This window comes from Lygodium microphyllum, chromosome 7, assembly GCF_053477565.2.
Source record: "Lygodium microphyllum isolate KBCC chromosome 7, Lygodium_microphyllum_v1.1.10, whole genome shotgun sequence".
Lineage (NCBI taxonomy): Eukaryota > Viridiplantae > Streptophyta > Polypodiopsida > Schizaeales > Lygodiaceae > Lygodium > Lygodium microphyllum.
Genome location: NC_141141.1, coordinates 54,871,195 through 54,893,547, shown reverse-complemented (window position 1 = coordinate 54,893,547; position 22,353 = coordinate 54,871,195). Strand labels below are relative to the sequence as shown.

The 22,353-nt window shown below is 42.5% G+C and overlaps 1 non-coding gene across 1 annotated transcript; it reads left to right on the top strand.

Moving 5' to 3' along the window:
* The first annotated feature begins 17,819 nt into the window (after positions 1-17,819).
* On the top strand, positions 17,820-17,922 carry LOC148033464 (U6 spliceosomal RNA). The gene has a single exon (XR_015691521.1). It is a non-coding gene; the product is annotated as a U6 spliceosomal RNA (small nuclear RNA).
* Positions 17,923-22,353: the final 4,431 nt, after the last annotated feature.

Below are 22,353 nucleotides of genomic sequence, written 5' to 3'. Positions count from 1 at the left end.
ATTGCAAAACATTTGAAAGGTGTATTTTATATGGGCTTGCATTACGCATGATGTGATTTGATTCAATGAAGGAATATTATGGATACTTTTGAAAATGTATTGTCCCCTTTGAAATTTGGAATATTGATTCTTTCTTTGTATTCTCTATCATTGTAATGTCGTGATGAATTTGCATTAGGCTGTCCATAAGAAGGTTGCTTCCATGAGTCCTTACTCCATGAATTTTGTCTAAAAAAGAAATGTCGAAATTGATTGTTACCCAATCCATGAGAAGATGGTTGTCCAAATCCACAACTAGAGGGTTGACCAAATGAGTGGTGCTCTCCATTTGCTTGATCCTAAAATGATCTTCTACCTTCATGCGTCTTCATGGTTGTATTGGTTATGAGCTTCCACTTCCTTTTGCCTAGTTGAGGGCTGAGTATAAAAGGATTTGTAAAACAAATCACAACCAGGGTAATCATCTTCATTCCTAAGATCTTCCTCTTGCATATAATCATCCTTTGGGCTGAACTGAAGCCTTGTTTAGCTTGTTCTTGAAGCTAATGAAATGTCTCTTTCATCTTTGATGGTTCTCCCTTTTCAAAATTAGGTCCATGTGGCTAATTGAAATATCTATATCTTACATTAATAATATCTTGTGGGGCTGGATTACTTTGATGTGAGGTTGGAATATGGAGTTGAGTAGGTACTAGGCCGTGAGTTCTACATATTACCAACATTCAAACCTTTTATGGCTACTATAAATTAAACAAACCTATTGTCCATTCTATCCATAGACTTGTTGAGTTGATGAAAACCACCAAGAATACCCACATTCATGTGATTCAATTCCTTTGACAATTGTAGAGAATCACTAGACCCTTGAGAAGTATGAATATCCTCATGCCCATGATGAATATTATGAGCATTGAGTACACTTGTTCCCTCATCTTCTTGTTGATGAATTTGATAGGCTCTAACATCTTCATCCTATCCATAGAATTTTTGATATGATGAAAACCACCAAGAATACCCACATTCATGTGATTCAACTCCTTTGACAGTTGTAGGCAATCACTAAACCCTTGAGAAGCATGAATATTCTCATTCAAGTAATGAATATTATGAGCATGATTATTGTTGATAGCTTCCTTCAAATGATTTTGCTCAATTAGATAGGCTCTAACATATTTGTTAATTATGTTCATGATTTGGTCCTCCTTTTTGTTCTTAGCCATATGTATAAGAGTGTTGCCCACAATGACCAGTTATCAATAATTTGGCTGTAACTTGAGCTACAAATGTCCAAATGAAAAGATTTTTGATTCAAAATGGAGTTAGCATTGCTTGATAGCTTGATTCAAATGATTTTTCTCAATTTGATAGGCTCTAACATCTTCATTAATTGTGTTCATGATTTGGTCCTTCCTTTTGTTCATAAGAGTGCTGCCTACAATGACCAGCAATAACTTGGCTATAACATGAGCTACAAATGTCCAAATGATAAGATTCTTGATTCAAAACAAAGCTAATGGTGCCCTACATGTAATGAGATATCAAGATTTAATTATGGATGTATGCAAAAAAATTTGTAGCTCGATATTTGTAGTTGTCCAAAAGTTTCTTGCACCCTATCCTAGACTTGTTATAGCCTTGTTTTGACATGTAAGTGTACTCAAATGAGTCGTAACATCTATAGAATCTTGTAGGCACCTATAAGGGATTGTGGAACACTTGTAGGATACAAGGGATGTGGAATCATATCAAGAACTTTATGAAAATCCATAAAGAAACAATAGAGTCTCTTTTTCCTCATTTTTTCTTGCTTAATTATGCTCTTCAAGGTGAAGATGTAGTCAATTGTAGAGAATCATTGTCTGAAGGTAGCATGTCCTTGTTAACCCTCAAACAAACGAAGGTGGAAAATCTAGAAAAGCTAAAGCAGAAGACAAAGACAAAGGCCAAGGAAAATAGAAACGGAAGACAAAGATGCACAAGGAGAAGAGTCCTAAATAAGGGAGAAAGGCGCACAAGGAAAAGCGCAAGTCAAAACTTTTGTAAAAGAGCGCAAGCGTATCATGGTTTAATTCAAGGAGAGCTGGGCTCTCACCCGTGCAATTTGTAAATGTAGACGGGCGGTGGAAAGGAAGCTAGGAAGATAGAAGGACAATGGGAAAAAGGGGCCTCGGCCATGTAAAAAAGGGGAAACGAGCATGACCGCCCAAAAGGGATTTAGGGTTTTGTATATAAAGTTGAAAAGTGAATGAGAAGCTCATTCTTGTGTGTGGCCAAAAAGTAGCTCTCCTCTTCTTCTTCTTCTTCTTGTTCTTGCTTGCTTGAGCTTGTGCTTGAGAGAGGGAGTGTGAGAGTGTGAGGGTGAGGGACCGGGGAGGAGAAGCTCTCCATCTTCTCCTCTCTTCTTCTCTTCTCTTCTCTTCTCTTGTCTTGCTCGCGGAAATGGATCTTGGAGCTTGGAGCGGGAGGATCGAGCTTGCTTGAAGCTTGCACTTGGATCGTGGAGCTACCAGAGTGTGCGGGAGAAGAGGTAACTCGAACGGCACGGAGGTAAGCTCACTACACCCGTAGATATGGATGGCGCGTCGATTATGTGAGAGGTAGCCATTAGTGCTCGGCTTGGAACGCTTGAAACAATAAGCAGTCCGAGGGTCTTGGTGGTTGAGTGAAAGCTCCCACATTTTGGTTCCATTGCCGGGACCAACGGATTCAAGCCTTGAGCGCTTGCACGCTTCGAATCGAGCATCAAAGTAAGGAGTTTCCCCCGAACTGGTGCTTGAGATAGGTAGGAAGTGAGGGGGGTTGAAGATGGTATTCGATCTCCTTGGCAAGTAGGTTTTTTGCTTTTTTGAGATTTATGTTGTGAGATGGAGTAGCGTAGGTATTTACTTTGTGATTTGTATGCATTTAGGATAGGAAAAAACAAAGAAAAAGAAGTAAACAATAGGGTTTTTTGTTGCTGTATAATAGGCTAAAACAGTGAAATAGGGGCACAGATCCTTGGAGTGCCATTTGATTCGAGCACCATAGTGATTCCAGGCATGTCTAGCATTTCCTTGTAGTGTTTTGTACCTATTTGGAAGGCGCTGGATGATTCGGTGTAGTAGACGTCAGCCTAGAGGCATCGCGTGCAACTCGCGGGCCGTCGGCCGCGTAGTCGGACCAACTTGTTCGAGTCCCAGAATCGGACCAAGCCGTCCGAGACCCAAAATCGGACCAGTCCAGAATCGGACCAGGCCATGCGAGTCCCAGAATCGGACCACCCAAAATCGGACTAGTCCATAATCGGACGCTCGGATAACCGTCCGATCGGACCATCCTGTCCGATTGGACCACTCGGACCAACCGATCCGATTTTGGAAATCGGACCACTCGGACACTCGGACTCGGACCATCTTGTCCGATCGGACGCTCTCCGATCGAAGCAATCGGACCACCCTATTCGATCCGATTCCCAGAATCGGACGTGACCAAAATCGGACCACTAGGCCGATCGGACCACACAGAATTGGACGTCCGATTCTGATAATCGGACTCCTGGAAATCGGACATCTGAGAATTAGACAAAAAATTATTAAAATCGGACAGGTATCAAGAACTCAAATTTTGACGCATCTAAACCCCGAAATTGACCCCAAAGGCTATGTAGAGCTAAAGGCACATCACATATCCATCACACTGGGCTGAAATTTAGAGCATGTAGTTCAAAATTTGGCTATAAATAGTCCTCCAAATTGTGCATGGCTTTTACCATAACAGCCCTACGGGCTGGGGGGGACTGCCCCCCCCCCCCCCCGGACCCCCGCAGAGGGGGCTGCCCCCTCCGCACCTCCCCCAAGTAGGTTGGAGGGAAAACGCGCGTCGTCACAGGTCCTCCAAATTGGACCCTAGTGAAGTAATGGCTCTACACAAGCATGGATTCTCACTTGCAAAAGAGCAGCCAAAAGCCCATACCCGAACAGAGAGACACAAAGACCCTAGAACATCAATGGGCCAATCTAGCCATCAAGGGCAAAAAGGCCACACCACGAGAACACAAAGGCATTGTGTTCATACCATGTCTAGTCAGAGCGAAATGCAACATCAGCAAGCTACAAATGCCAAGATGACTAGACATGACACTCTTGACGAGAGATGTACCTTGAGCAACACTGCACAGACAACCCAAGACATTGGTGGAGAATCCACATCTGGTCATGCAAGTGGGGACTCAAGGGCATCTGTCAGAAGGCTTAAAATTACAAGCCAGGACCCAGAAGATGAAGACATAGTACCACCTGCTTATCTTAGGGTCAAACTCATCGCGAAAAGAGAGCATACTATTGATGCTCTGATTGATGAAGGAGCAGATTTTAAAATCTTGACCTGTGAATCATGGACCCTACTAGGCCAACCAGAGCTCACACCGACTAGTGCAACTCTTAGCCCTTATGGGGGACGCCCACAAACACTCATGGGGAAGTGCAAGATCCTTGCGACAATTGAAACGGAAAGCTTGCCTATCCTATTTCATGTTCCTCCAAATAGTGCTAGCTGCGGGAAAGAAACCCTCCTAGGAAGACCCTTCAAAAGGGTGACCAAGTGTGAGGCTGACTATGTAGCACAGAGGATACACCTGACACTACTGGGTGTGAGGATAGTCACGACCTTTAGCAAGGGTGACCTCATCGAACCTCGAGGGAAAGGCAAGCAAGGTGCTGACATGACAGTCAAGCCTGTTGACAAGAGCAAGGAGTTGTTGGAAGAGTTAATACAAGCACAGGTTGAACAACGAGAACCAGTGAGTGAGGCCATGTCGAAAACAAGAAGGTCAGGAGACAATGCCAAGGACAGCCTTTGGACTTACAAATATCGTAGAAGACCCCAAAAGAAGCCCAAGCCTTATAGACGAAGGCATCGATGGAGAGTCAACACAACGCCGCGATGGATATCCAAAGCATTGCTATGTGCTCAAGGGTATTATGCAGGCAACCGATGGATTTGGGTACCAAAACCCCCTGTTAAACCTCCTTTGTCGACTGAAGGCCAGGACGTATCAAGAGCAAAGAAGCGTAGGAGGACATCTAAACGAAAAACCAAGTCCCGAGTCAAAAACAGTGGAGTGACCGAGCCCCTCATGGTCGAAATCAAGAAACCCAACGGGACCAATTGGAGGGTAGATCCTCAGCCTAGTGTGCTTGACAAGCAGATATCAGATGTAATCGTTGAGGATACGCAAAAGCCACTAGTGCCCAAGGAGCCTTTGATTCCCCAAGAGGATAGCAGGCATCATAGGCAAAACATTGCTCATGGCAAGGTTAAATGCTCAATAAAGCAAATAGCAAAATCATCTAACAGCCACGAGCAAATCTCCCAACCAGTGTCAAAGCCACTTAGGAGTCCCAAGTCTCCTACACCCTCTTCCCCTAAACGGACACGGGAAGCACAACATTCCTGGGGTGCAACTACTCAATCCCAATCTCTACCTACATCAGAGCTTCCAAATGTCCAAGGGGTGGGACACGACAGCCCCCTTAGCTCTCAACCTAAGGATATGCTTGTGCAATCCACCGTGGCTAGCTCAACTGATACTCGATCCACGCAAGTGAATGCTCTAAGAGCAACGACCACTTCCAATTGCCCTAAGGACTTGACACCGCAATCCACCAATAGTAGCAAGTCCACTGAACTAGCTGCTACTACTGCAAATCAAGGATCACAGCAGTCACGGCCCTTGGCCGTGACAAGGCCCCTTGCAGAACGTGTCCTTAGTGGTTTACCTGTGAAGGAGGTGTCGTGACCTACCTCCTTAACAACTCCAGCAATCCCAAAGCACCTAAGACCTGGGTTGGAGGATTTAAGCACAGGGGAATGGGCGGAAGAGCTAGACTCCCCCAAAAGGGAGACAGTTTTATCCATGCAACCTGGCAAGGCTACTCCGCAGGCCATGACTAGGTCCCATGAGGACCCTCTAGAGAAGGGAAATGCTGAGGCTCGACCAAGCACATCAACGATCGATATAGCCCAGGGTCCTGAGACGTTAGATGTACCTACGCTGACCAAGAAAAAGAGGAGAAAACAACAAAAACAACAACAGTTGCAGGTGGTTGCGGACCCCAAGGACATTGGGACGAAGAGTGTTGGAGAGCTGATGAATAAAGCATCGAGTCCATCCACCAATGAGCCCACTGAGGCCTCTCCTAATAGCGGTGAAACCTCAGACACATCCGTGTGCTCTGAAAAATCAAAGCAACTGTTGCCATCAATAGTTGCTTTCAACACTCAATCCACAGACAATAGAACTCGCATCGACCAATCAAGAGTGGATACAACACTGTCACGACAGGGTGACGAAGTCACACCAGTCACACCCAAGGAGAACCATGACGCAATAATGAAGCCTCAAGAGAAACAAGGAAACCCCAAGAGCATGAGCAATCCTAGTGTTGACCAATCTTGCTCATATAGACCTGAACCCCCAGCTATGCTAAAGCCTAGGCAACCTCCTAGAACCTTGCATGAAATAGCAACCGAGCAAGCCCTCGTTGAACATAGAAGTGTCGCAGAATGCTTAACTGAGTTGGATGCTAAGCTCAAGGTGTTTTCACGCGTTTACGTCCTTGCGGACATGGGCACAATCCCCAAGGAGCAGCTTGGAGATTACTTGCCCTTCCCTTTATCTTGGGAAGAGCAGGAACACCTTGATGGGCACTATAGCAGGCTCCTACACAAATGCTTGCAACTCATCTCGGACGAGGAGGCTGACGAACTACGCTTAACCGTCACGTTCAATGAAGTGCTCTGCTGACTGAATCTCGTAGACATAGAGCAACTAAAGCGCTGTCAGTAGGCCAGAGTCAATTTGAGCAACGTTGGTGCGAACGCCGCGTTGTAATGGCCGAACTAGGGGCTCAGACCATGACAGTCTCTGAGGAGCGATTGGCCAAATGGCGATCCCAAAGGGACCCAACCTATGTGGCACCAACTTCCCTTCGAGTGTGCTGACTGCCATTCGGGGTACAGACTTGGCTAAACCTAGCCAAGAAAACTCTCTGTTGGATAAGGTTCTCACTGAGGAGGAGCTACATGTTGCCAATAGACTCGGACAAGGGTCCATGCTGCTTGATGTGGCAAAATATGTATCGGTACTAAGTAAGCTGCCATGAGTGCTGGATGCGTGTGCCACGCTCCAGTACAACCCCGAGTTCTACAATTGGTTCTTATCCTCGTGAAGTGACATGGATTCATAAATATGTATATAAATAAACACTGATTTTTGTGTCACCGTGTATAAACATCATCAACACACACAAGCAATAAAAACCCAAGCGCAGACAGAAGAATCAGGGCCAACAAGCTACGCTAAGCCGGTCCCCATTTCACCAGATCATGTCTGCCTCTGAGCAAAGGGCATGCACCCGCATTGCCACCATGGAAAACCCTAGCCAACGTCCCTCATGATGTAAGCAGGGCGCAGTCCCTCTCTACACACTTTCCCTTCTCGGCCTATCCTTCCGAGGATGAGCCCTCCGAATGTAGGACCACCAACCAACGTAACTTGGCGTGATTCAAGATCTGCTCGTAGTCAGAGGCCAGAGGGACACCATTACAACGAGTACAACATGTTCCGCGCCTTCTCTTCTAGTCATATGCGTTTGACAACCCACACGAAAATCCCTCCTATGCGAACAATCTTATTCCATATCAAGGCCTAACCCTTGGATTGCATCTTGCAGGCTTCCAGACGGAACACATGGAGAACCACAGACATCTGGCATGCAAAGACGCTCTTCACAGACGACGGGAGCATGCGGCACGTGCCCTCCACCAGTATGCTATGTACCCACTCTCAAGAAATATGCAAACAAGCGAGGGCCTAAGCGACAATGACCTGGACGAGGGCCGAAGAATCCCCGGGCCAAGAGAGTCGAGACTCAAAGAAACGCGCAGCAGGTGGCAATGCCAATTGCACAGACCCCCAACGTACGCTCGGGCACCATGTGCCCATGAAGAGAAAAGGCGGCCTAGGACAGGGAAGAATTTAATGAACTATTTAAAGACATTTTGGAAACGGTCGTGGCCCGGGACTACACCATTCATGTCCCAGCCGACATGTTTCCTACCCAACCTCACAGGAGCCCCGCACCAGCACTGCCCCGGTCGCCTAGCCAACCGGACTCACCCTGCCTAGTACCTATCGACTAAGCCCCTATGATGTACAAGTAGCTTGACAAGTCATCATGCCATAACTTTTTGTTTTTGATGAGTAAAGGGGCAAGATCCCCACTTGTACACACTTCCTTCACCTACCGTTAATGTATGCGATCTTAACAAGTAATGGGATAGGCATCATAGCATTCTGAAAAATTATGTCTTAACATGATTGCATTGGTTCGATGTACTTAACACAAGTGAGCATATACTCTCACAAAGTGACAAGTGGATGTAGAATGACACAGGTCAAGGTCTAGAGGCGTTTAATATCCAAGTCACCACAAGACCACCAACCCCACAAAGAACCATTATGGAGGAAGTGACAGGAATACCAAGAAACAAAAGCCATGATGGAAATGCCACTGGATGAGAACCCAAGGACACCTCTGCAGAAAAAGCACATATTGCAACTGAGCATGGCCAAAGCATAATCATCGATTACCTCCTCCTTCTTGTCTAAACTCTATGTTCGGGCAGGAGCCACGCTCTCAACAAGGGCGAACGTTCATCATCCAGGATTCAATTCACAAGATGCTCTGCCCTTATCCATGCACAGCTCACTCCAAGTGCTACCTCAATTGTTCGATGTCTCACATGTTACAAAGAGGTTTGCAAAATCTCAAGTGTATCTCTTCATCCCAACAACAGTTCCTCTAGCATCAAGGCTGGTGACACAATCATCTCTGTAATATCAATTCTTCATAGCCTTTGAATCCCAACATATCTCAATCCAAATGAAAGGCTAACAGCCTCAATGTATGGCATTGATTGTATTCACTTTTCCCACAAAAAAAAACAAAAAAAAAACAAACAAACGCACACGATCACATCACCACACCTAGGGCTCCTCAAATTAGGTACGTCCAGTGACCTTGGTTGGCTGGCTCCATCCCTAATTCCCTAGCCCTTTGTACATCCCCCACAATTGTTCAGGGCACATCAAGGGCAGGACATACCTAGGGAGCTCACCTCGCCTATGGTTAGACCTGCCACCCTGAACCACTTGCCATTTCTTTTGCACTCAATCTCAATGCCATTACAATCAACAGTGGTAACAAGGCATGAAAGACATTGGAAAAGTACACTATACTTTTCAAGCACTATAAGTAGTCACTAGCTACCAAGAGCTAGACATCAAGGAGCTCAATTATGCTACATGGCCTTGACAAGACCATAATGATGTCTCAAGCAATTTTCAAGTGTACTCCCCGTCTTCATCGACAAAATTTTCCATCAACTTAGCCCCTTGCTTCACTGACCCGTTGCTATACAAGAAACCAGGCTGACAGTCTTCTAACTAAGTAATATCTAAGTATGCACAAGCACTCACATAATACCTGCACCGAAGTATATACACAGTTTGGGTCCTCAAGTGCAAGACAATACTCTCAGCTTGCTTAGAGTTCGACTTGTCTCCCAAACTAATTGCACTATGTCTTGTGCACAATAGAGAAGACTAGCACTACCCTTAGGGAGAGACCACATGGGAGGTTTTCAATTCAGGTGCTGAAGACTGCAACGAAAGTGTCGTTTGCTCTTCATCAAGACCCAACTCTGAATGCTTATCCCTTACCATCCGACAAGCCTGCAAAGAATCATCATGTGCAGAATCCCCAACAAACCAACACTTGTACTGGCCATCAATGAAATCCCCAACACAGAATAGCCCTACCACCAACTCCAACAACCTTCCACCGGCCACCTTGGCCACCAACAGGCCCCCAGGACCTTCTGCCACACCACCACCAACACTCCTCCACGGAAACCATAGGCGTCCTTGTCACCCACGTCTTCGGTGCATGCTACAGCCTGCTACCTACGACGGTGAGTGCCATGGGACTGGCACTCGTCTAGGAGGGGGGTAATGTTAACCCTCAAACGAATGAAGGTGGAAAATCCAGAAAAGCTAAAGCAGAAGACAAAGACAAAGGCCAAGGAAAAGAGAAACGGAAGACAAAGATGCACAAGGAGAAGAATCCTAAATAAGGGAGAAAGGCGCACAAGGAAAAGCGCAAGTCAAAACTTTTGTAAAAGAGCGCAAGCGTATCATGGTTTAATTCAAGGAGCGCCAGGCTCTCACCCGTGCAATTTGTAAATGTAGATGGGCGGTGGAAAGGAAGCTAGGAAGATAGAAGGACAATGGGAAAAAGGGGCCTCGGCCATGTAAAAAAGGGGAAAAGGGGATGACCGCCCAAAAGGGATTTAGGGTTTTGTATATAAAGTTGAAAAGTGAATGAGAAGCTCATTCTTGTGTGTGGCCAAAAAGTAGCTCTCCTCTTCTTCTTCTTCTTCTTCTTCTTCTTGCTTGCTTGAGCTTGTGCTTGAGAGAGGGAGTGTGAGAGTGTGAGGGAGTGAGTGTGTGAGGGTGAGGGACCGGGGAGGAGAAGCTCTCCATCTTCTCCTCTCTTCTTCTCTTCTCTTCTCTTCTCTTGTCTTGCTCGCGGCAATGGAGCTTGGAGCTTGGAGCGGGAGGATCGAGCTTGCTTGAAGCTTGCACTTGGATCGTGGAGCTACCGGAGTGCGCGGGAGAAGAGGTAACTCGAACGGCACGGAGGTAAGCTCACTACACTCGTAGATATGGATGGCACGTCGGTTATGTGAGAGGTAGCCATTAATGCTCGGCTTGGAACGCTTGAAACAATAAGCGGTCCGAGGGTCTTGGCGGTTGAGTGAAAGCTCCCACAGTCCTACTACTCTCAATCTCCCTCTCTCTGCATATGCATTGAGATTTATCACCATCATTACTCCATATATCTTTGCCATCATTTGACTCACCATGATGGTGTTGCAGTTACCTGGATCTAGAGGGTCTCTAGACATGTGGATGGGCACAATGGTATACATGGTCCACTCATTTGGGAAGCCTTTTGCTAGGGACTTCTTGAACATAAAGCAAGGAGAGAAGGAAAAATGTCAACTGCAGAAGTGAAGTGCTCACCTTATATACATGTATGATCCATTGGTCATCCATGCTATAGGCACTCTATCGCTCCTCAACATATCGTGTGTGAAGAAGGTGGATGTAGTGGGGTGAGGCATCAGTGGTGGGTGAGGGATCGATGGCTTGTGTGATATATCATATAGTCCCTCTGCATAGGAGTGCCATGTCTTTGGGTCATTGATGGGTATGGGTTGGCGTGGCTCTTGTAATATGTGATGTGTTGTGCTGTGGCTACATTTCTGCTCATGCATAAATGGTACATGTCCCAATACTATGCTTCCTTGTATGCTCATCGTTACGGTGAGGCAAGATCCACATTTTCCTTTGGGTCTCTCTCTTTGAGATAGACCCTAGTCCTCTTTGGATTTGGAGTGTCTGTATAGATATTTGCATTCATCATGGCATCAGATATTTTGAGGCATGATCCCAAGTTGGGTGGATCTACTAGTGTGTATGGAGTGCGAGAAGCTCTAGAGTGCCACCGAGTGGAGGATGGAGGTGAGCTAGGAGGTGAGTGTCCCTAGGGGTCAATATGCTCAAATTGTGTGAGCCCAACATATATGTGATGACTATATGTGTTAGCTAGCTCATGGCTAAAATAGAAAGTGGTGGGCTGGGTATGGGCAATAGCTGACATGCGCAAGACAATCTTTGCAAGGTATTGGATGTTTAGAGCCTTTTTGGGCATGCTCCTATGCTCTATATTAATGTCTCAAAACCCTCCCTTCTCAGTTGTATTGAATTGAACTTGTATAAATTGGGATGAGAAGGTGTATTGAATTGAACTTGTAGACATTGGGATGGCAAGGTGTAGTAATACCTTGTGGCATTGCCATTAGGCATTTAGGGTATTGTTTGGGTGTTGATAATTAGCCAAAGCACTTCTATAATGGATTGTGCACAAGTTGAAGGCTAAGTTTTTTATCGAAAATCTTAGTCCTAGCCATTCCATGTTTGTCTCAAAGTTGCACAAACTATCATGTTACCTATGCTTCCTTATTTTGTCACTTTTGCCTTGGACTACCACTACCTTGGATAATCATACCATGTGCATCCCTTTTATGTTGTGGAAAAAAGACTCACTATATGTGGGAATTTGTTGGATTTCTTGGAGTCATGTTTGCATTCGGAAAAGCATGGTAGGAGGAGTTGTTTTGGATGCTGGGACTCATATGCTAGCTCTTCCTTGGTCACTTTTCTAAGCCATGCACATTGATCATCGCCCTTGGATCTTTGTTATCTGTTTCTTTCAGAAGATCGAGGACTTGTCCATGATAATACTATCATTCAGGGCTTGTGGTGGCATGTTCTCAATACAATTGGTCAATTCTTCACATCTTCCTCTTTCATGATGAACACTTTTGGTATGCTCATGGAAGCTAGTTTGATAGAAAGTGAAATGGCACCTAGTGGAGGATTTTTTGGTTGCTAACTCTTTCTAGATGGAATTATTGGTTGTGTCAAGGTTGATCTCTTGGGGTGGGAAACATGAAGATTAATCCAAATTTAATTACATGGTAGATCTAGGTTTCACTTTGGTTGTTGATGGCACCCTAGTGAGTTGTAGTGTATTGATGTCTTTTCATAGAGCAAGGAGGCTCATTTGGATCCCTTGGGGATATAGTCACTTTTGGGGCTAGATTTTGATGGTGTTACAACACAGGCAACCCTTTCTTGCCTTGAATACTAATCACCCTTGGCATGATTGGGATCTTCTAGGGTGGCTAAATCTTGAAAATACCAACTAATTAGGTGTATCATCTCATGATCAAAGATCACCATTGGTTGGTCACCAAAGTCAATGTTGTTTGGAGGCTACTCAAAACTAAGGCTTGCTGCAAAATGATTGTAATGGAAGATTGGCTCAACAAGACTTTATTCAATTGCAAAGTCTTTCTTTGGAGATATTATTGGTGGACTTCTCCTCACCTCAACTCTTTCCAAGATCTGAATCTCAAATGATAATTATTTCTTTTGCACTACTAGTGTGGATTTCTCTTCTCACAGTTTTATTTCTTGCCACGTGGCCAAAAAAGTATAGTCCTTATTTGATATTTAGAGAGCTATAGTTGTCTCCTCTTTGTACCTCCTTGATTGGATCTTGCTAAGGCCAAATTTCCCACTCCCGTATAGCCATGTATGAAGATATTGTTCCACTTTCTCAGATTTTGGGTTGTTGGCATAACTGGGTCATAAAAAATACATTTGTTTTTTATTCAGCCTTTGGTGTTTATGGATGCATATAGAGACTCAAGGGTCTTTTGCATTGGTAGTTACATCTCATTCAACCTATTGACATCCTTTATTATGAGGATATGCATTTTTTAGTCTTCACTTTGGCATTCTTAAGTTGTGCACATATGAGGTACACATCGAAAATGCAAGTCAGTTATGCAAACCAAGAACCAACTTTGTTTGAAGGATTTTTGGTCATTTATGATAGCAAGAGGCGATTGGAGGGCAACAAAGATTTAGGGAATCTTATTGTATCCGATCTAGATTGCAATTCAAGATAATAAAATACGGGAAGGCGTGCCAATGTTAAGGTCAGCAGGATGTCCACACTGTCGGTAATATTTGCATTTTTAGTTTATGTGAATTTTATGTCTATTGTAATTTTTGATCTATTAGGTCCTTACCACCCTCTCCAAGAAGGAAGAGTGGTTTCATGGCTCCATTATTGGGATACCATCAACTCCCTTGAGTAGGCGGGCCCGTGACACTCACATGAAGTTAATGAAGCTATATTGCTGAAATTATTATGATCTGAGTGCGTTTACAACAAGCATGTCATCATATAGTGATTTGGGTTCAATTCATGATGACGCTTCACCATTAGAAGGTTAAAGCCATAGAGAAAATGCAATGCCTAATCTTGGAATTGGTACCCAGCCTGGGTAGCAAGGAGAAAATGTGGGTTTAGAGCAAGAAATGGGTCCATCTAGGCCACTAAATAATGATGATAAGCAAGAAGATGAAGAATTCAACGACTTGTTCAAAGTTCCTTTGAGGAGAGCAGATGATACGTTAGCATAATTGACAAATGAACCTCAATATACTCGGTTTTTGAATTCTTCCAAGAAAGACAGCAAGGGCAAAAAGAGGAAGTCAACTTCAAGATAGTAGGATGTATCGAAGGAAATGCCAAAACCATCTCAAGTTGCTCTCAATGTTGTCAATGAACAAAAAAAACTAGTGCCAATGGGGCATGATATGCAAATGGAAAGCCATCTTGGTAGTGCAAATACATTTGATTTTGGACAGGAAGCATGAATGCAAGTATGGGGCACCTAGGATACTTTGGTTGCGGTGTTATATTTCATGCTATGGTGGATCAAGGAGAGTCATGCAAATGCTTCTTATGGTGCTAGTTATGATGCAAAGGCAGCAAAAATGCCCCCTATTTTTAGTAGCATGTTTATGATAAATTGACTTCCAAGGGGGTATCAAATGACTATTATGAGGGTGGAAAAGGGGTGAAATTTGAGGCCTTTAATAGTATACAAGATAGAAAGCTTTGGCTTTCATTCATCAATTTGATGCAGCCTATTCGAGAGGTAGTTTCACCAAGTTCTCTGAGATTTGAAAGGTAGATACTTTCTTAAAGGGAAATGCATTGTAGTGGTGGTCCATACTTCTAATGTAGAGCATTATCAACATGGGTTCAATTAAGCAAATGTTTAGTTCTAATTGGTTGATGAGCACCTTTGAAATGGATATTATGACTACTTGGAATGAGTCGAATGCATCACAATGCATTTGGAGCAATATAATAAGAAGTTTTGCGATGCATTGCTACTTGTTGCTTATCGAGCTATCCCTCTTCATGAGAAAGTGGAAAAGTATTGTTGTGGGTTGCCTAAGGAATCATGGGTTTTTTCATAAACACCATAGTGGCTTATAGAGACGACAAGTGCAGTCAATGCTTTGTTAAGTGAAAATGATTCATGGGCTTCCAAGATGATGATGAGGAGACATTTGAGAAATTTTCAAAGGTGGAAGAGAGGGGTGGATGTAAAAATAGGGCTTAGAAGAGGCAAAAAGAATAGGGAAAAGCTTGAAAAACATTTGCATAATGTAAGCAGTTAATCAATGTTTTGTATGTGAATAGGAGGGGCACATGGCAAGGGATTGTCCCAATACGTATCAAGATGAAAGTAAAGAAGATTAGAGGTAAAGGTCTAGGAGGTACTTTGTGAAATTTCAAAAAATTTCACTAATGGATGCCAAATGGATGAAAGAGGGTGACTAGGAAAACCAATGTTAGTTGTTGCCACTTAACCTAGAAGCCTTTTAATTAGAGTTGACTTTAGATCAAGCTCAGCAAAGCTTAGAAGGTCCAAAGCAATGCTTGATGCTCAAGGGGGAGGTAGCACTTCTATTCCTCTAGTGATGGATAACTTTAGTACATAGTAGATTTTGGGCATATCCAACATGCATCTAGGGTACTCTTTGTTGATGGTATGTTTGCTTTGAGGTTACTATTCAATGTATTAGGCACTGTAGTTGGTATGAAGATGGGTATGATTTTCACTACATTTGTGAAATGATACATTTCATGAGTATATGATCATTAGAGTATGATCATGAGATTAGAGGCTAATTATCAATTGCTAGTTTTTAGGGAATGGTAATTAGTATTCAAATACATTTAGTTGGTTTTTATGGATTCCAACATCTGAAGCAATGCGACTAATAGTATAGCCATGGTTTATGATCAGTTTATGATTTAATATGGTTGTTTCATTGTAACACTTTTGAGATAAAGTTAATGGATGCTTCCATAGTGGTGCATGCCTTGCATTGTTCCATTAGTGAAATGAAAAGGAGGTCCTAATCTAACAGAAGCTATTTATAGAAAATGTGGTGGAGAATATAGGTGTAGATGTTCTCAAGATCTACACATGATATTAGCTATGATGGAGTTCCTAGTTGCTTAACTGATATGCTTGGTTGTGTCTCTGATGTCTCATGATGATGACTCTAATTTGGATATGGTGCAGCCTCCTTGGATGTAGTCCTAATAGACAAGGTCACCATGCTCAGTGAATTGAGATGGCTCTACCTAGTGTGACTCCATAGTAGAGTGGAAGCTATTTGGTGGGATGGATCTATCTTTGCTAGGCAAGTAGTGTCAGTGGACTCTAATCTAAAAGAAAGTTTGTCACTACTCTCTGTGGGGGTCCCTCCAGGTGAGTTGTCCTTTTGTCTCATAGTAGTGCTATGCGGTGTCTTTGGAGCTCTACGAGGAAGAGACCTAGACGTCTTTGGTCATTGTATTCTATAACACTACGAAGAGGTTCAAAACCATCACAGAAGAGGCAATGGTACCATCCTTGTATATCATAGTATATTGTACATATAAACATGTATTTTCTCGTGTCTGTAAGTTCTATCCTCAGTGGAGTGTCTGTCCATTTTTCTATCTCCACTTGTAGCCTATGAGAGGAGGTGTGAATTTGTCCAATAGTAGCTCATATGTTGTGGGAGAGATGGGTGTCCATGTATGGTGGCCTAATAGTGAATTGATTATCAGAGAGATGTTAGAAGTGACTCCGCTCGCCATCCGTGATCCTAATGGGAGTGGTGGATATCCTCATTGGCTCAGTTTTCAAGATATTAGCTTTGATCACTCGGTTTAGCTTTGATAGGCTAAGAGAAAATGTGGGGTAGTCAATGCTGTAGTCAAAAGGCTCATCCAAATAGTCATATGTGAAAACCAATAGTTTCTCTCACCTTTTGTTGCTAGCTATGTATTTGGAGTATCTATGGCATGGGAGCTCCCATAATCTATGCCAAAAGATCACTGCATTTTGAAGAGTGTCTCCATGACTATATGTGTTGTTTGCAACTCTACTTTGACAGTGGGATATGCTATGGAGGGCTTACTCCTAATCATTCATGTTATCATCATGATCAATGAATTTTCCATGCCATCCCAGCCATCATAATAATCTCTTTGTATTTCGATTTGTTCAGTGAGTGGGCTTAGGTGCCTGTGATACAAACAAGCTAGCATGACTCTTGGAATTGTGTGTGAGCACATTGATTCTTGAGTGCCTCTTGAGTGCCCCTAATATTGCATAGCTTTGTGCCAGATGGAGCTTTGATGTGCCTCTCAACAAAAATTATGGGCAAAAGAAGATGACTCCCAGATAGACATATTCTATCATATGCTCCATGTCTCCTCAGAATGTGAACTGGTACATGGATCTAGTCACCCATGTTGCTGAAGTGTTGAAGACCATGATTTTGGTCTTTCCAAGGTTTACTGTGAGATATCTATCTATGCAAAAGGCATATAAAGCATTTAGGTGGCATTGTAATTGCTTTGGTGAATCCAAAAAGAGAACAATGCCATTTGCATCTAATAATATCGATATCAGTACCCCACTAAGCTATCTTGGGTTGCTCCTCCTTAGACAATGTAATGAAACACTTCATCTATGCATTAACCAAACACTATGGGTGAAAGTGAGTATCCTTGTTTTTTTCTTATGATATTGTAAATCCTCTTTGACATCCCCCTAGATGCCTATACATGGCATATCATTGTCTCATATAGTGTATAAATATCCCATCATATATCCTCTGGTACTCTAATATCTTGCAGTCTCTACATAATGTGTGCGTGAGGCATTGTATTAAATGCTTTGTGGAAATCCATAAAGCAATAGTAGATCCTCTTGTCTCTTTGGAGACATTTGATAAAATTATAGTGATACAAATTAGATTAGCATAGCCCTTGCACAAGGATGACATGCACAAATTGTGAGAGAGAGAGAGAGAGAGAGAGAGAGAGAGAGAGAGAGAGAGAGAGAGAGAGAGAGAGAGAGAGAGAGAGAGAGAGAGAGAGAGAGTGTGTGTGTGTGTGTGTGTGTGTAATGTCCCCATTACTTAGTTTATTTTAATGCGTGTATACATTCCAAAGAAAATTGATTGAAATTGATTCTGATTATGAAGATAATAATTATTATTAATGAGGTATTATATGCCAGTTTATGGAAGAAAGACTTGGGAGACCCTCCCAAGACTAGCTTATTAAAACTATGTTTGTAGTATAGAAAAACAAAAAGAACTAGCCTAGTGGATAGTCACTTGGCAGTTAAGTGCACTTGGGTGACAACACTGTCGAGATGGGTGACCTCCCGGGAAGATTTTCCTACAAGCTAGTGGGAGCCTCTTGCATGTAGTCAATGGTGCCAGGGAAGCCTTTTCCTACAAGCTAGTGGGAGCCTCTTGCGTGTAGTCAATGGTGCCAGGGAAGCCTTTGTAGCTCGTTGCCAAGTATGCCAAGGCCAAGATGCCAAGGTATATGCCTTGATCACCACCTTACTCATAAGCCTTGGAGTGACAGCCACCCGATGACGTGTTGCACGGTGCTCGCCCATATATTTGTAAATTTTTATCTTTGCGCTACAAAAATGGAGCTCCCTCTCTGACGTCATCAATGATGTCATCAGAAGTGCTAAAAGAAAGCGTTCTCTCTTTTTCATCAATGATGTCATCAAAAAACACTAAAAAACAAGCATTCTCTCTTTTGTCCCCCCCCCCTCCCCGGTACAAAACTATAAATCAAGGGCTTGGGGATGACCAGGAAGGGGGATGAGCAATCTTGACGAGGACGAGACACTGATCGGGAAGGAGGAGACTCTATTCTGCGAGATGAAGAGACATCATTCCATTCAACCTAAGGAAGGGGATACACAGAAGGTCTCTCATCCTCTTCTACTCTAATCTGAGAAGAGAAGACACATAAGAACTTTATCATATTCTATAAATTCGGTTAGAAGTCATACTTCTACTCTCGTCCCTATTTCGTCTACTAGAGAGAGAGAAGTACTGCTCTCCACAAGGCAAGAAGAACCATCCGCGAGGTCTACATCATTGAATCCCGCAATAACCATAATCATCATCAAGAGTCTTATACCCTTGCCAACCGGTATTACTATCGTGTTCTTCTTCTTCTATGAATCATATTTCTGTCATGGTCCTGAAGAAAAAGAATTCAAAAGCAAAAATCGCAAATGACCCTACTAACGTGGAAGTAACAGTTGGAGTTGCGAGCACGAGAGTCACTAATTAATGGAGTTACGAGCGCAGATAACAACCCTTTACCAATGTCAATATCATATGTTTTTTCTAAAATTTTCTATCCGAATTCAATAGAAATAAGATAAGTCTCTTAAGAAATAATGCGATCTTAGAGTATTCACTTGGTAAATTATTAGAACATCTTATAGGCTAAAAATTGTTAGGGAAACTACAAAATTCTAGAACTCAAGAGAAATCATGAGGATTTTTTAAAGATGGATTTATTAAGAATGAACCCTGAAGAAATTAGTCAATGATATAGTTTAATCTAGAAGCTTTGATAGAAGATTTTAAGATCGGAAATATCTCTAAGTTAAAGAAACTGACTTATGGCCAAGAAACTTGGTTATAAGAATAAACCTTAAACTGGGAAGTTAGAGACCCCAGAATCTAGATGCCCTTAGTTAAATTCCAAGGGAAAGAGTTTATTATGTGAAATTCAAGTATCGATTGCTATGAGATTAATCATCACTTAAAAGTTGCATGAGTGTTTAAAGTCATAATTGCTTGAAGACATCAATCTTGTTTGTGACTTTTTAGATTAGATCCTGAATGAATTAAGTATTGAAACATATATAAATTGAGGATCCCTATACCTCCCCCAAGGATAGGTGCTGAATCCCCATACCAAGTGGGGATGTTTTTACCGCCACAGAAGCATGGACCGACTCCAATGGCGAGAGGTCTCCCAACAGGGATCGTATTAAGAAAGAGGTGGTTAAGGTGCTACAGTGGCTCTGGCTAGTAAATCCTTTATGCACATAGGAACTACTTGGTCCCCTATATGGCCCAAGTTCTACTTGGGATACCTAAAAATGCTAGCTATAGGTGTATTTGATCTTGGTGATGTGTAGATGCACCGGATGAGGTAACATGTGAAATTGTAAATTTTCTCCAGTATGAGTGAGAAAACACATATTATGGAACATAATCATTAAATTTATTTTATTTTGATTGTATGTACATGAATAAGTTATGCAAACGAACAACTGTGCATAAAAGGATTCTTTTTAATTAATGAAGCTATATTTATATGTTTCACGTAATGTGGTAGGTAATTAGATAACTAAGAACTTCCATAGAGGAAAGTGGATGGATGGATTCCCGACGAATCCAGTCCTATGGCAGGGTGGTCTCAGTTAGCCGAGAGGTTTCCCCAAGAACAAACACTAGGAAGAAACTTTAGGAAGGGCCGATTTGCTGACTTACATGGGGTTTGGTCTCAGAACTCAAACTCTAAATTATCTTAGGGGAAAGGTACGGTGGGTGTGCTACAGCATTGCGAGGGATTTCATAAATCCTTAGTCTGCTTACTGGAAAAAAACATTTACTCCATGAACCAAGGGTAATGGTAGTTGCTCCCTTTCGGACAAGAAGCCTCTCAAAGGACACCTCCGGATGTGAGCTAGTTGTTGATAGGTGACTATTATGTCAATTAGGAACCTTTAGGTTGGTCCTCCGTGGGTAATGGCAGGATGCTCCCCTTGTGGGGTAGACCTAGGGTTATAGAGCTAGACAAAATCTGATCATTCTAGTTAGAGTACGGATGGCGACAATTGGAAGGTAAACTCTGGGAAACTACTAAAACGTTACTCATCACATAATAAAGGCGGGTATGTTACACACACACACACACAGAGTATAGATGTGGTGGTAGAAATCAATTATACTAGTATAAGGATGTGATGAGGAATGCCTTAAACATGTTTAGAATACATTACAATGAGAGGATCAGTGTATTCAAATGTTGAAGTTTTTTTTTTTTGGAATTGTGACTACCACAATAGATGGTTGATGATTATACTACAATTGATGAAGAAGGGAGAGTTGACTAATGTCCTTATTGCAATATATTTTCATATAAGGGAAAGTGGTGTGTCATCGCTAATGGGTTGCACATCATTATGACTAATAAGGAAAGCTTCACTAATTGAATGGTATGAGGCTTCCATGATTCTTATTTATGCTCAAGCATTGGATATGACTATAAAAAGGATATACTACAAATAGATAAATTATATATCGATAAAGTGCTACTATTAGGGAGTGATTCTTACCAAGTTTGTTTTATTGGGACTGAAATAGTGAATATCTCATTGCCACTGATATGTATGGAAAAAAGGTATTATGGTTGAGCAAAAATAGTGTTGTTGCAATTGTTAACATGATTAACCAAAAGGATTTAGAAAAATCGAGAAGAGTCTTGATTCCACAAGGAAGTATGGTAGAAGGGATGGAGGATTTGATTCCAAGAGCTCACGGAGTATCCTCCTTGTCTTCATGATGAGAATTCCCATCCTCGCACTTCTCTTACTCCACTCCGTCTTGCTCTATACTCTTGAGAAGGGCATCTCCTCTCTTGCTCAAACTGCCTCCAACGACTCCTCATGCCTTGTATTTATAGTTAAATTGAAGAAGAAGGGTTGTGGCCAAGAAGAGGAGCTCTTTATGGAGGGTATCTTGGAAAATTAGCAATCTAAAAGCTTTCAAGTTGCAATCTGATGCTAGCAATTTGATCTTTGAGGTCCAGAGAGGCTGCCAGAAATGCCATGATTGATTCACTTGGATCCCAGATGATCTTGCTTCAATCTAAGCCTCTCGTCGAAGTGAGAAGAGGGGGAGATTGCTAGAGTTATTTGCTATGATATAGAAGGAGAATTTAGGCTTTTTCTTTAGCAATCAAGGACTCCAAAATTGGGAGCATCATGGGTCATTTTTAAAAAATAAATTTAAGGGGGGGGTGGCGGCCTATTCGTCATCATTTTCCTCTTCTTATTCTTTTTCTTCATAAAGCTTTTAAGATTTAATGCTTAAAGCTTTAAAACTTGCCTTGCTTTGCTAAGTTTTAAATGGGTTTGGTCAGTTTTGACTTATGGCTCATGACTCGCATTCGCGTGATGACTTCCGTGAAGGATGGCTTCAGTCCTTTATCAACCTGGTTAGAACTTCAAACTATTCTTGTTCGAGACTTCCTTTATTTAATGGTCTAGAATTCTTTAAATCTAACTGTGAGAAGTCAAGAAGATTGAGAATAAAGTCAGAATATCACATATGGATTGATGGTCACCATCAAGACCAAGAGTATCTCACTCTTATTCTATGTTCTCCTAAACATTGAAGGTGTTGGT